Raw genomic sequence first — 11,621 nt, forward strand, 5'->3', positions numbered from 1 at the left:
ACAAAAAGAGAAGCAACCAAGCATTATTTCATAAAACAAAAAGAAGGAGAGTTGACTTTTTCTTTCAAGAACAAAGCTCTCGGCCAAAACAAACCCAGCAACTTAAAACTTCCATATCTCCTTCAATACGCACTCAAATATTGTATTCTATAGCTCGTTGGAAAGGTATTGAGATGTCCTACAACTCTTGTTCACAAGTCTCGTCCAAATAATCATGGTAAGACCCTCATTTTTACAGTTCTTTCAATCGGACTTTTAGAAATTTCAAAGCCTAATTTTGTGTTCTTGATTTCTTTGGAAAGATCAATCTTGTAGGAGGCTTCCTAAGGCTTCCTAGCAACTTAACACCTCCCAAGGAAGGTATAAACTTCAAACCATAGCCTTTACTTTGATTATTAGTGAGTTTGATGGTTGGTTTTCTAAATGAGAAGCATGATCTTTGATTATTAGTAGTTTGAATTGAATTTGGAGTGATTTGGTGAATGAATCTTGTTATAGTTAATAGAACTTGATTGTGGTTGGTTGAGATGAAGAATCTGGATAATAAGGACTGGTATAGTATTATTTAGTTGAGGTTTTGATGTGTTAATAATTGTGGGTTGTTTGGTGAGGTTTTGGTGTAGTGAGAAACTTGGTAATCGCGTAAACATAGCCGTCGTAATACCAATTTTATTCAACTTCTTGTACTTAGTGTTCGGGACAGAAAGCTCACTGACCAATCTGTAACCTTGCTATGTTTAGCTAGATCATGTCGTAAGCTTCATTTTGGTATGTGGTTCGCTTAGATCCGATTTACGATTTAGGAGAAACGACCGTTTTAAGTTACGGTGTTTCGCGAACGAACCTTTACCCCTCGCTTAACTTTGAAACCTTGTTTAAGACCCTTAAAAGACTAATTGGAGTATGAAACAATTATGTAAAGTGTATTAGGCAGTTGGTAGAGTACTCGCAAAAGAATCACCTTAAAATTCTTAATGGTTAATTTATTAAAAATGGTGGAGCCGAGGGTACTCGAACGACTTATGTGATTCGTTAAGCGTAGGAGTGACCATAAGCGAACGTTAGGGTTCAATTGGTTAAAGTCTAGTTTCTTAAACGACCGAGGTTTAATTCCGACTTATGTTGTTGTTCATAGGTTATCGGACCCACTCTAAGCTTAAGTTTATCCGGGAAACTCAGGCAAGTTTTCTACCCGTTATACTGTTGTTGTGATGTATATATGTATATGCATTATCTTGTGATAAGTGCATGATTGTTATTAGCAAATCTTGTGATATATTGGAGCTACATGATAGGGTATATATGCATGTCTGTTTCGTAATCTTTATATCTAATTGTTGATTCAAATGCTTATAAGTTGCATAATACCTATGCTAGAGATAAGCAGTAGTGGCGTATACCCTTAGTATAGGGGACCCAAAGGTGAACATTTTCTAAACCGGGAGTCGATGTTCCCGAGTATAATATATATATATATATGTATAGTTTTCAAAACTATTAATCGAATAAGGTTTATTCGATAACTTTATTTTATTTAATGAATATTATTTTGAATATTCGTTCGAGGACTTATGACTCCGCTTATTTTATTTAATGAATATTATTTTGAATATTCATTCGTGACTCCGCTTATTTTATTAAATAATATTCTTTATTTTATTAAAGAATAATATTTCGATAATCAAACTTATTTTCGATTATTCAAATAAAGATCGTACTTTCGTATAAGTATATCTTTGGTTAATTATTATTATTTATTTCAAGTATGAGTTATAAAACTTCTACTTCAACTATTTTTATAAAGATCATCCTTTATGGGAATATTATTTAAACAATAATATTCAGATATTTTCTAATATATTGGGACTGATTTATTTTATTCAATCAGCATTTCTCCAAACATTCTTAAAAATGTTTTCGAGTCTTCAAAATGATTTTTTTAAAGGTTAGAGCAGATCCCAAAACTCCTTTTCAAATTTAAGATCTTCCTTCTGAAGGGGATTTAAATACTCGCTCAAAAATCTGAGGGATCCGGCTTCGTGATGTATTTTTATATACTCGCAACAAGGTTGCTGTTTTGATAAAATAGTTTTTGATTACTTACCCAACACTCGGGAAGTAAAATTCTTGGAATAAGTTAATCCATTAATAGGCATCGCCTGGAAAATATCTGTGAGTTTTCCTTTCCAACTAGATACGACTTCTTGGTGGAGCCGTATCAACAAGTTACTACTTGGGGAATGGGGGGACGAACTTTACGTTTCAGAGTCATGGTTTTCATCTGAACTAGGAGTGGCGTAAGTGGTCGAGTGGCGCCGGCCCAGCCTTATTTATTGGCCCAAATGGCCCGGAAGTTCCTCTAAGACGGTCTATTCCTTAGGAGTCCAGGTTCGGTTGATAAGTAAATTCGACTGTTCTCCTCTACATGTAGAAAATGGTGGGGTTGCACTACTGCGACTGATCATCGTTGGTGGTCTTCCTGGCACGGCAAACTCCCGTAATGAGTTCATCATCCAGTTGGATATTTCTGCAACACTACCCTGGGCACTTCGAAAGAAAAGCTACGGCTGGGCGATTGTTGAGTGTTGGCAGGGTCGAGTTTTCAAAATGATGTTTTCATCAAATGAAGTATCTCGTAATTTCATTTCATTTTGATGTATTTCAAATATTGATTCTATATAAGTTTTGTCTTGTAGCTTCATCTATGGGATGAACTAATTATAACTTGAAGGGTGGTAGTTCAAGTAGTATTCAGAAAAGATATAAGTATATTGGAGGATCTCGTAACTTCACCTTTTCAACTTATATCTGTTTAATGATTATCTTATGCATGACAAAGATTTTCAGAAAAACGTTGAGACAAGGTTGGATATATGAGATCACCTTGCAACGATATTTTTATATAGTTATAAACTGGAACTCTGTGTATATTATACATGGCAGAGGATTGCAAGATTTTGAAAAGTATATATACATATGTACTAAATATTTTGCGACTTGGTCGCATTAAGAGATCAAACTTGGTTCATTTCTTCTTGACCAAGACTCTCATGAGTACTATGGGAATGCTCATATATTGTTCATTATAATACATATTATTTTGGTGGGCTTGTTGCTCACCCTTGCTTTTTTCTTTCATCACACAACAACAGATAGAAAAGATGAACATGACCAAGCTTCCAATTCGCAAGCGGTTAGGAAATGTTCCGCAGTTTTCTGAAAGCGTTGATGCCGTGTAGCTGAGGTAGGATCTACCAATAGGCTAGTCTTTCGACTTTTGATGTACCAGACTTATGTATATTTATGAATTGTAATAATGGCAAAGAATATGTAAGTTTATTCAAAAACCCTTTTAAGGTGTAATGGTTTATAATTGTGGAATAAAATGACTTGTGTTATTATTGGATATTCATCTCTGAGATTATAACTTGTGGTGTGTGTGTATATTGTGGGGTCACAGTACGCAGTAGTTTGTTGGTTATTAAGATTAAATATTATTAAGGGAAATGGAACTCGTGACAACCCGGATCCCCGACCCCGGATTTGGGGGTGTTACATGATTTTTCTGAATCATTTCGTTTGATCATTGATTAACCTCAATTATTGTAATTGTGACTTGCTGAGCTAGTTAGCTCACTCTTGCGAATCTTTTTATGTATTCTACAGTGAAGAAGGATACGGTTGATAGCGAGGTTTCCCAGTTCAATGTACGAGCTAGGATTCCTGATTGAGTTGGATCGAGCTAGCAGGAGCTTATTGCAGTAGTGAGATAGTAAGATTGTAAGAATAATTTATTATCAGTTGTAAGTTAAATTAGTTGGGATTTGGTACGTTGTAATAAAAGTTAAGTTTGTGGCTTATTTTCATACTTTAACCTGTTGCGATCCATGGTTGTGTAGAGCAGGGTCATTGCAAATAGTATCTCCTATACAGGTTTATATATTATGTATGTGTTGTGGACCCCAAACTTCTGACCCGGGTTTGGAGGGCGCCACAAGAGCAGTCAAATAGAGCCTCGAAGCTCACGAACCCTAGTAATAAGTACATCAATTAATATACCCTAGTTTTTAATCCATAACCTTTGGCGCCGTCTATTGGAAGCTTAACAACAACCATGGCGAGAACACAGAGAGGAAACAACGCCCCTAAAGGAACACCAGCGGGGATGACCCAAACGATTTCGTTAACGGTGGAGATATCTCCGCATTCAACCTATGCTGCCACCGAAGGAGGAGCCCATGTAGGGGCAACTGAACCTCAGCCACGAGGGACGATTTCCCCATCTCTCCAAGGGACGAATTCCCAACTTCAACAACTACATACACCTGTGAATTCTCCACCCATTCGGTATGAGTCTTCAATTGTTGTGACCACTAACCCCCCTTATGGGATGCCCCTTTACCCCGAGGTTGGAGGAAGTGGACATGCTAATCAGAGTGAAGCACAAGGGCAGACACCCCAATATATACGTGGTTTGGCTCATATCCCGGAGGATCAAGAATTTTCTGGTCCTTATACTGAGAGAGACTCTGAATCTTCGGATGATGATGTGGTCCCAAGAAGGAGGCGTGCTGGTAAAGAGCTGATTCCTGATGGTAACCAGCACCCTAAGAGCACCCGAGGGACGAATCCCCAAGAAGTGTAGAGAGAATCAGGGCTCACGAGGCTGAGATTTAAAGGATGAAGCCCGACTTAGAGGCGAATCAAACCCCCAGACCCCCGCGACCTCCAAGGGGGAGAAATCCTCCTCCAATCATAGACCTGGATGGTCTGCTACAGAGAAGGACTGCTGTCCCAAGGGCTGATCCAAGCAATCTTCTTCCTCTTGGAGATCCTGATGATCCTACTCTGCCATTCACTGAAGAGATAATGAACGCCCATATCTCAAGGAAGTTTAAGATGCCCACCATCAAAGCTTATGATGGCACTGAAGATCCCGCTAATCATGTGAGAACATTCTCTAATGCAATGTTGTTGCAGCCCGTGAACGACGCTATTAAGGGTCGGGCCTTTCCTCAAACCCTATCGGGAATGGCTCAAAGATGGTATAGTCGTTTGCCTCCGAATTCTATTAGGTCCTTTAGAGAACTAAGTTAGGCTTTTATTAAGCAATTGATCAGCAAGAGAGTGCATGAGAAAAGTTCAGCATCCATCATGAGCATTGTGCAGGGAGCGAAGGAATCCTTGAGAGACTATCTGAATCGTTTCACAAAGGAAGCTTTAAAAGTCCCAGACCTTGATGACAAGGTAGCTATGATAGCACTGCAACAGGGAACTAGGGACGAGTTCTTTAAGATGTCATTAGCCAAGCGCCCCCCTAAAAGTATGTTACAACTCCAAGATGGGGTCGGGAAATACATCAAAGTGGAAGAAAGCATGAGGAAGACAGTAGTGAATAACGAGTCCACTGGTGGCAAGAAGCGAAAGACTGATCATGAATATATTGTTAAGGACAAGTATCCTAGAACTGAGCAAAACACTAATTCGACCTCGAAGAAGGGAGGACCTGGGTAAAATTTCACTAAATACGCTAAGTTGAATTCTCCTAGAAGCCAGATCTTGATGGAAATTGAGAAAGATAGAGATATTCGTCTGCCTAAACCGCTGAAGGTTGATCCTACCAAGCTATATAAGAGGAAATATTGCAGATTTCACAAGGACGCTGGTCATGACACCGATGAGTGTAGACAATTGAAAGATGAAATAGAGTTCTTCATTCAAAAAGGAAGATTGAGCAAGTACACTGGAGATGGAGGAGATAGGAATAACAATGGGAGAAAGAATTTTGATGATCGTAGGAGGACCAAGAAAATCAGGGGCGAAATCCCCAGCCTAGGGGACCGGTGATAAATGTAATCTTTAGAGGACCGCGACCCCGAAGGCCTGTAATAAATACAATCTTTGGAGGACCAACTACTGCTGGATTATCCAAGAACTCAAGGAAAGCATATACTAGAGAGGTTATGCATATTGTTGGGGAAGCCCCGAAGAGGGCTAGGACATGAGTGACATTGGCATTTGATGATTCTGACTTAGAGGGTGTGAAATTTTCTCATGACGACCCGCTGGTCATAACACCAATAATAGGGAACAGCCCGGTGAAGAGGGTCATGGTCCCTCGGTGGACATCTTACTCCATGATACCTTTTAAGGATGAGTTACAATGCTTCTCAATTAACCCCGATCGATATGCCAATATATGCATTCCCAGGAGTGGAGTGCCCCATGGAAGGGATAATTATGTTACCAACAACCATAGGTCAGGAACCAAGACAAGCAACACAGAAGTTGGACTTTGTGGTGGTGAAGGCTAGTTCAACTTACAACGCGATCATGAGAAGGACGGGGATACATGCATTCAAGGAAATCTCTTCATCCTATCATTCAGTGATGAAGTTTCCCACCCGGAATGGGATTGGAGAAAAGAAAGGAGATCAAAAGATGGCAAGAAGTTATTATGTGGCCTCTCTTAGGGCAGATGGAGTAGGGGGGCTGGTTCTGCCTATTGAAGACCTCGATATCCATGAGAATGATGAGAAAAGAGGGAAGCCAGCAAAAGACTTGGTTCCGATTCCTTTGGCTCCCAAGGATCCTGAGAAAGTGAATTTCATTGGAGCAACACTAGAGGATCCCCTTAGAGGGAAGTTGGTGAAATTTTTTCAAGAAAATAGTGATGTGTTTGCATGGTCGGCAGCTGATATGCCAGTTATACACCTGAACTGATCACTCACAAGCTGATTGTGGATCCAAATCGAAAGACTGTAAAGCAAAAAAAAAAGAAGCTTTGCTCCAGAGAGGCAAGAAGCTATTAAACAAGAAGTAGAGAAGCTCTTAGAAGCTGGTTTCATTGAGGAGATACAGTTTCCTGAATGGTTAGCAAACCCTGTGATGGTAAAGAAGGCTATTCGAAAATGGAGGATGTGTGTGGATTTCACTGATCTAAATGACTCATGCCCCAAGGACTGTTGCCTATTGCCAAGGATAGATACATTGATAGATGCTACTGCTGGTCATGAAATGCTGAGCTTCATGGATGGATTCAGTGGATACAATCAGATCAAGATGCACAAGGATGGCATCCCAAAGGTATCATTCATTACTGACTTTGGTGTTTTTTATTATCTTGTCATGGCGTTTGGTCTCAAGAATGCAGGAGCCACCTATTAAAGGTTGGTAAATAAGATTTTCAAGGATCTTATTGAAAAGACCATGGAAGTTTATGTTGATGACATGTTAGTTAAGAGTCTAGTGAAGACTGACCACATAACCCGTCTGAGGGAAGCTTTTGAGGTCCTGAGATATCATAAAATGATGCTAAATCCTGCAAAGTGTGCTTTCGGAGTGGGATCTGGAAAGTTTTTCGGACTGATGGTCTCCAAGAGAGGGATTGAGGCCAATCCAGATAAAATAAAGGCAATTTTGGACATGGAGCCCCCAATGACTATCAAAGATGTTCAAAAGCTCACTAGAAGGGTTGCTGCATTGGGGCGGTTCATCTCCAAATCTGGGGACAAGTGCTTGTCATTCTTCAAGTCCTTGAAGAAGGTTAAGGATTTTGTATGGACTGAAGAATGCTAGAAGACATTTGACGAATTAAAGAAATATATGGCCCAGTCCCCATTGCTGGCCAAGCCAGCTCTGAATGAAACTTTATACTTGTACTTGGCCGTTTCAGAAAATGCTTTGAGCGCTGTATTACTTAAGGAGGAACTTAAAGTCCAAAAACTCATATACTCTGTTAGCAAAATTCTGCATGGGGCTGAGTTGAATTATTCAACTATTGAGAAGTTTGATTTATCCTTGGTAATGGCTTCAAGGAAGTTGCGTCCTTACTTTCAGGCTCATAAAATTGAAGTTCTAACAAATCAGCCCTTGAGAAATATTATTCATAGACCCAAAGCTAGTGGGAGGCTGATTAAGTGGGCAATAGAGTTGGGAGAATTTGACATAAGCCCAGATATTGGCTGACTTCATGGTGGAATATACCATAACCAACCAAGAAGTTGGGGTCAGAAAGATACTATACCTCAAGACACTGAAGGTGATAAAGGAAACAAAGAAAAGGACGTTAAGGAGAAGGAAATTGGGTTCTTTATTTTGACGTAGCATCAAAAACAAATATAAGTGGAGCAGGGCTAGTTTTATAAAGCCCTGATGGGTTCTTGATTGAATATGCTATGAAGCTAGACTTCCCAGCTACAAATAATGAAGCAGAATATGAAGCTCTGATAGCTGGCCTCGGCATAACAGGAACACTGAGAGTCAAAAACTTTAAAGTCTGTGGAGACTCAAATTTTGTCATATCCCAGGTCAAGGGAGAGTTTGAGGCAAGGGATGATACAATGACTAAGTATGTCTGCCTTGTAAGGGTTGTGATGACTCAGTTCGATGAATGCCATATTGAGCACATGCCAAGGGAGGAAAATGCTAAGGCGGATGCATTGTCAAAATTTGCTTCATCAGAGATAGAGGAAAGTTCAGGAAGTGTATACTTCTGCAATTTGAAAACACGGAGGAGTAATGTTAAGCTTGTAGCTCCTATAGGGATGGGGACTTCATGGATAGATCCCATTAAGGCCCATATGCAAACTGGTTGGCTTCCAAATGATGTGACTGAAGTACGAAAGTTGACTGTTCGAGCACTAAGATACTCCTTGATTGATGGGATTTTGTATAAAAGATCTTATGTGGTTCCTTTTTTAAGATGTCTCAGGCCCGATGAGGCACGCTTGGCTCTTGAAGAGGTACATGAAGGTATTTGTGGGAAACACCTGGGGGGCAGAGCACTGGCTCATAAGATAATCCGTTTAGGCTTTTATTGGCCATAGATGATGGCTGATGCCAAAGAATATGTGAAGAAGTGTGATCGTTGTCAGAAATATGCACCGGTTGTTCGACACCCCCCGAGATGTTAACTTCCATAAACTCTCCCATCCCCTTTGCCATGTGGGGAATGAATATACTTTGGCCTTTCCCCATGGCCATGACACAAAGGAAGTTCTTGATTGTAGCTATTGAATATTTTACTAAGTGGATTGATGTCAAGCCTTTGGCCAAAATCACAACTAAGCAAGTTGCACAATTCCTGTGGGAAAATATCATATGCCGATATGGAGTTCCCCGTATCCTAGTTACCGATAATGGAACACAGTTCAACAATGAGGAATTCAACAAGTATTACGAGGAAAATGAGATTGAGTTGCGTTTTACCTCCATAGCTCACCCGCAAGCCAATGGGCAAGCGGAAGTGGCGAATCAAATAATCATGGATGGACTAAAGAAGAGGATCGAGAAGTCGAGGAATAACTGGGTGGATGAAATACTCCCAATACTATGGGCCTATAGAACTACTTATAGAGTCACAACTGGAGAAACTCCTTTCATGTTAGTGTATGGGGAAGAAGCGGTTGTTCCTGTGGAGATATCACATTCGTCTCCCAGGGTACAAGTTATTAATGCTGAGGAAAATGAGGAAGGGAAAATACTAGCCTTGGATCTAATTGATGAAGTACGAGATAAGGCACATGCGAAGATAGTGGAATATCAGAAAAAGGCTTCATTCTACTACAACCTAAGGGTTAAAGAAAGGTTCTTTAAGCAAGGTGACTTGTTATGAGGAAGGTGGAAGCTTCCGGTGTTGGGCAAAAAGGAAAACTTGCCCCAAATTAGGAAGGGCCATACAAGGTCAAAAGTGTTCAAGGAAGAGGAACCTACAAGCTGGAGACTATGGATAGTTTTGAAGTTCCAAGAACCTTGCACGCACAGAACATAAAGGTTTACTATGTGTAAAATGATTGAGCGCGATTCTCACTTGTCGAGATGACAAGAAGGTTGAAAAGCACCTTGAAGCTTTGCTTGCTTAGGATTTTATATTTTAGTTTTATAAGGCAACTCTTTCAAGATTGAGGTTTATTAAGACTTGTGTAAGGGATGATGTAACGCCCTCCAGACCCGGGGTATAAGTCTGGGGGTTACGAGCTAATCACCAAACCTGTACAAGCTTATTAATGAATAATAAAGAAATGAAATTAAACCCCTTTATCACTAACCAGGACCTTTTTAGGTTGAAATATGAAAACAAGAACCACTAACTACTTTTATTACACACCAACATTTAAAATCTCACAAACTCTCTTTATTACAAACCATTGTCTAATTTATTTTTAAACTAAGTTCAGCTTTTATTCAAATACACACATACTATCTATCAACACTCCACCTGCTCGGGTAACTCAAAGCTTTCTTCCTGAATTGGGATCAACACCTTGGGTATGAGAGGATCCCGAGGCTTGACCCGCTTCTTTACCACTCGTGTCCTGATGGGTTTCATATTCCTTCTTAACTGAAAACAATAAAGTGAATAACAACAAAAAGGGGTGAGCCAAAATTGCTCAACAAGTCCACAAAATATAAACAGTGTTAAAGCATTGTAATTGAATCCGTAACCCAGGTATATATGCAAAGATATAACCTCATAAGAATTGAAAGAAGGCCATTACTGGCGAATGTAAACGAATTAAACTGGACTCAAGTTCGCAACTATACCCTGCTGATCAGCCAGGATACAGTGCAGATCTATATCTCACTATATAGATCCCGTCGGGCACCCAGGCACTACGGCCCGTTTCAAGGATACGGTTATGTCCTGGTCCTTAGGATTAAGTAGACTTAATCCCAAAAGTAGTGTTATCCAGTCCCCGGAATAGCAACCGGAACAATCAGTATGCTTTGGTATATTCTAATCACCAGAATATATCAATAATTGTGAGTAACAATTGGAATATGAATAATAAATTCAAATGAAAAGAATAATTCAAGAATCGAACTGAGATATGAATAAAGAAATTAAAGGAATACAAGCGTAATAAGAATTTGAAATGAATATTACTATTCTGAAATTAGAATAGGAGAAAAACTTGCCTTCTGCGCAACTTACTGCAATTAAATCACTTCCGTCTATCCTTTACTTGATCTGCCTTGCTGGCTTAGCTTCTGTTAGCAAAATAGACTGATTAAGTCATCTTGTACTTCAATTTGCATCTTGAATTGACTTCATTTCGTTCCTATTATCTACCCATGCGCCTGTAACAGGCTTTTATATTACATATAAGCAAGTAAGACTCGATTAACCACATAATACACATAAGCACATAATCATTTTTATAGTTAAAATAATTTTTAGAATCAAAATCGACTCGCTGATTGCTCTGTTGATCACCTTCTGCTTCATTTCCCATTTTTTCGGAATTTTTCGGAATCGTCTCGGCGCGTATTTCGACTGATAATCAAGCAATTAATAAAGTGAACTAATTTCGAGAAGAAATTAGGTCTTCATATTATTTTTAATAAAAAGAATTCATTTTTCTGAGTAAAATGTCTTTCGTTTCACTCGAATCGGACTAACGGTTGAATTATTATCAATTAAACACTGATAATTCAATTTATTATTTAATATAAATAATTATTATAACCTTTTAAACCCTAAAATAATTTTTAACTAATTATTTAAGAAAAATCAAAGTCAAAAATAATTTTTTTATAATTTTTGGAGTTAAAACGAAGAAGTTATGATTTATTGAAAATTATGTGATTAATTATCGAAATAATTAATCACTTTTTTT

Source organism: Apium graveolens, chromosome 10 (assembly GCF_009905375.1).
Source record: "Apium graveolens cultivar Ventura chromosome 10, ASM990537v1, whole genome shotgun sequence".
Taxonomy (NCBI): domain Eukaryota; kingdom Viridiplantae; phylum Streptophyta; class Magnoliopsida; order Apiales; family Apiaceae; genus Apium; species Apium graveolens.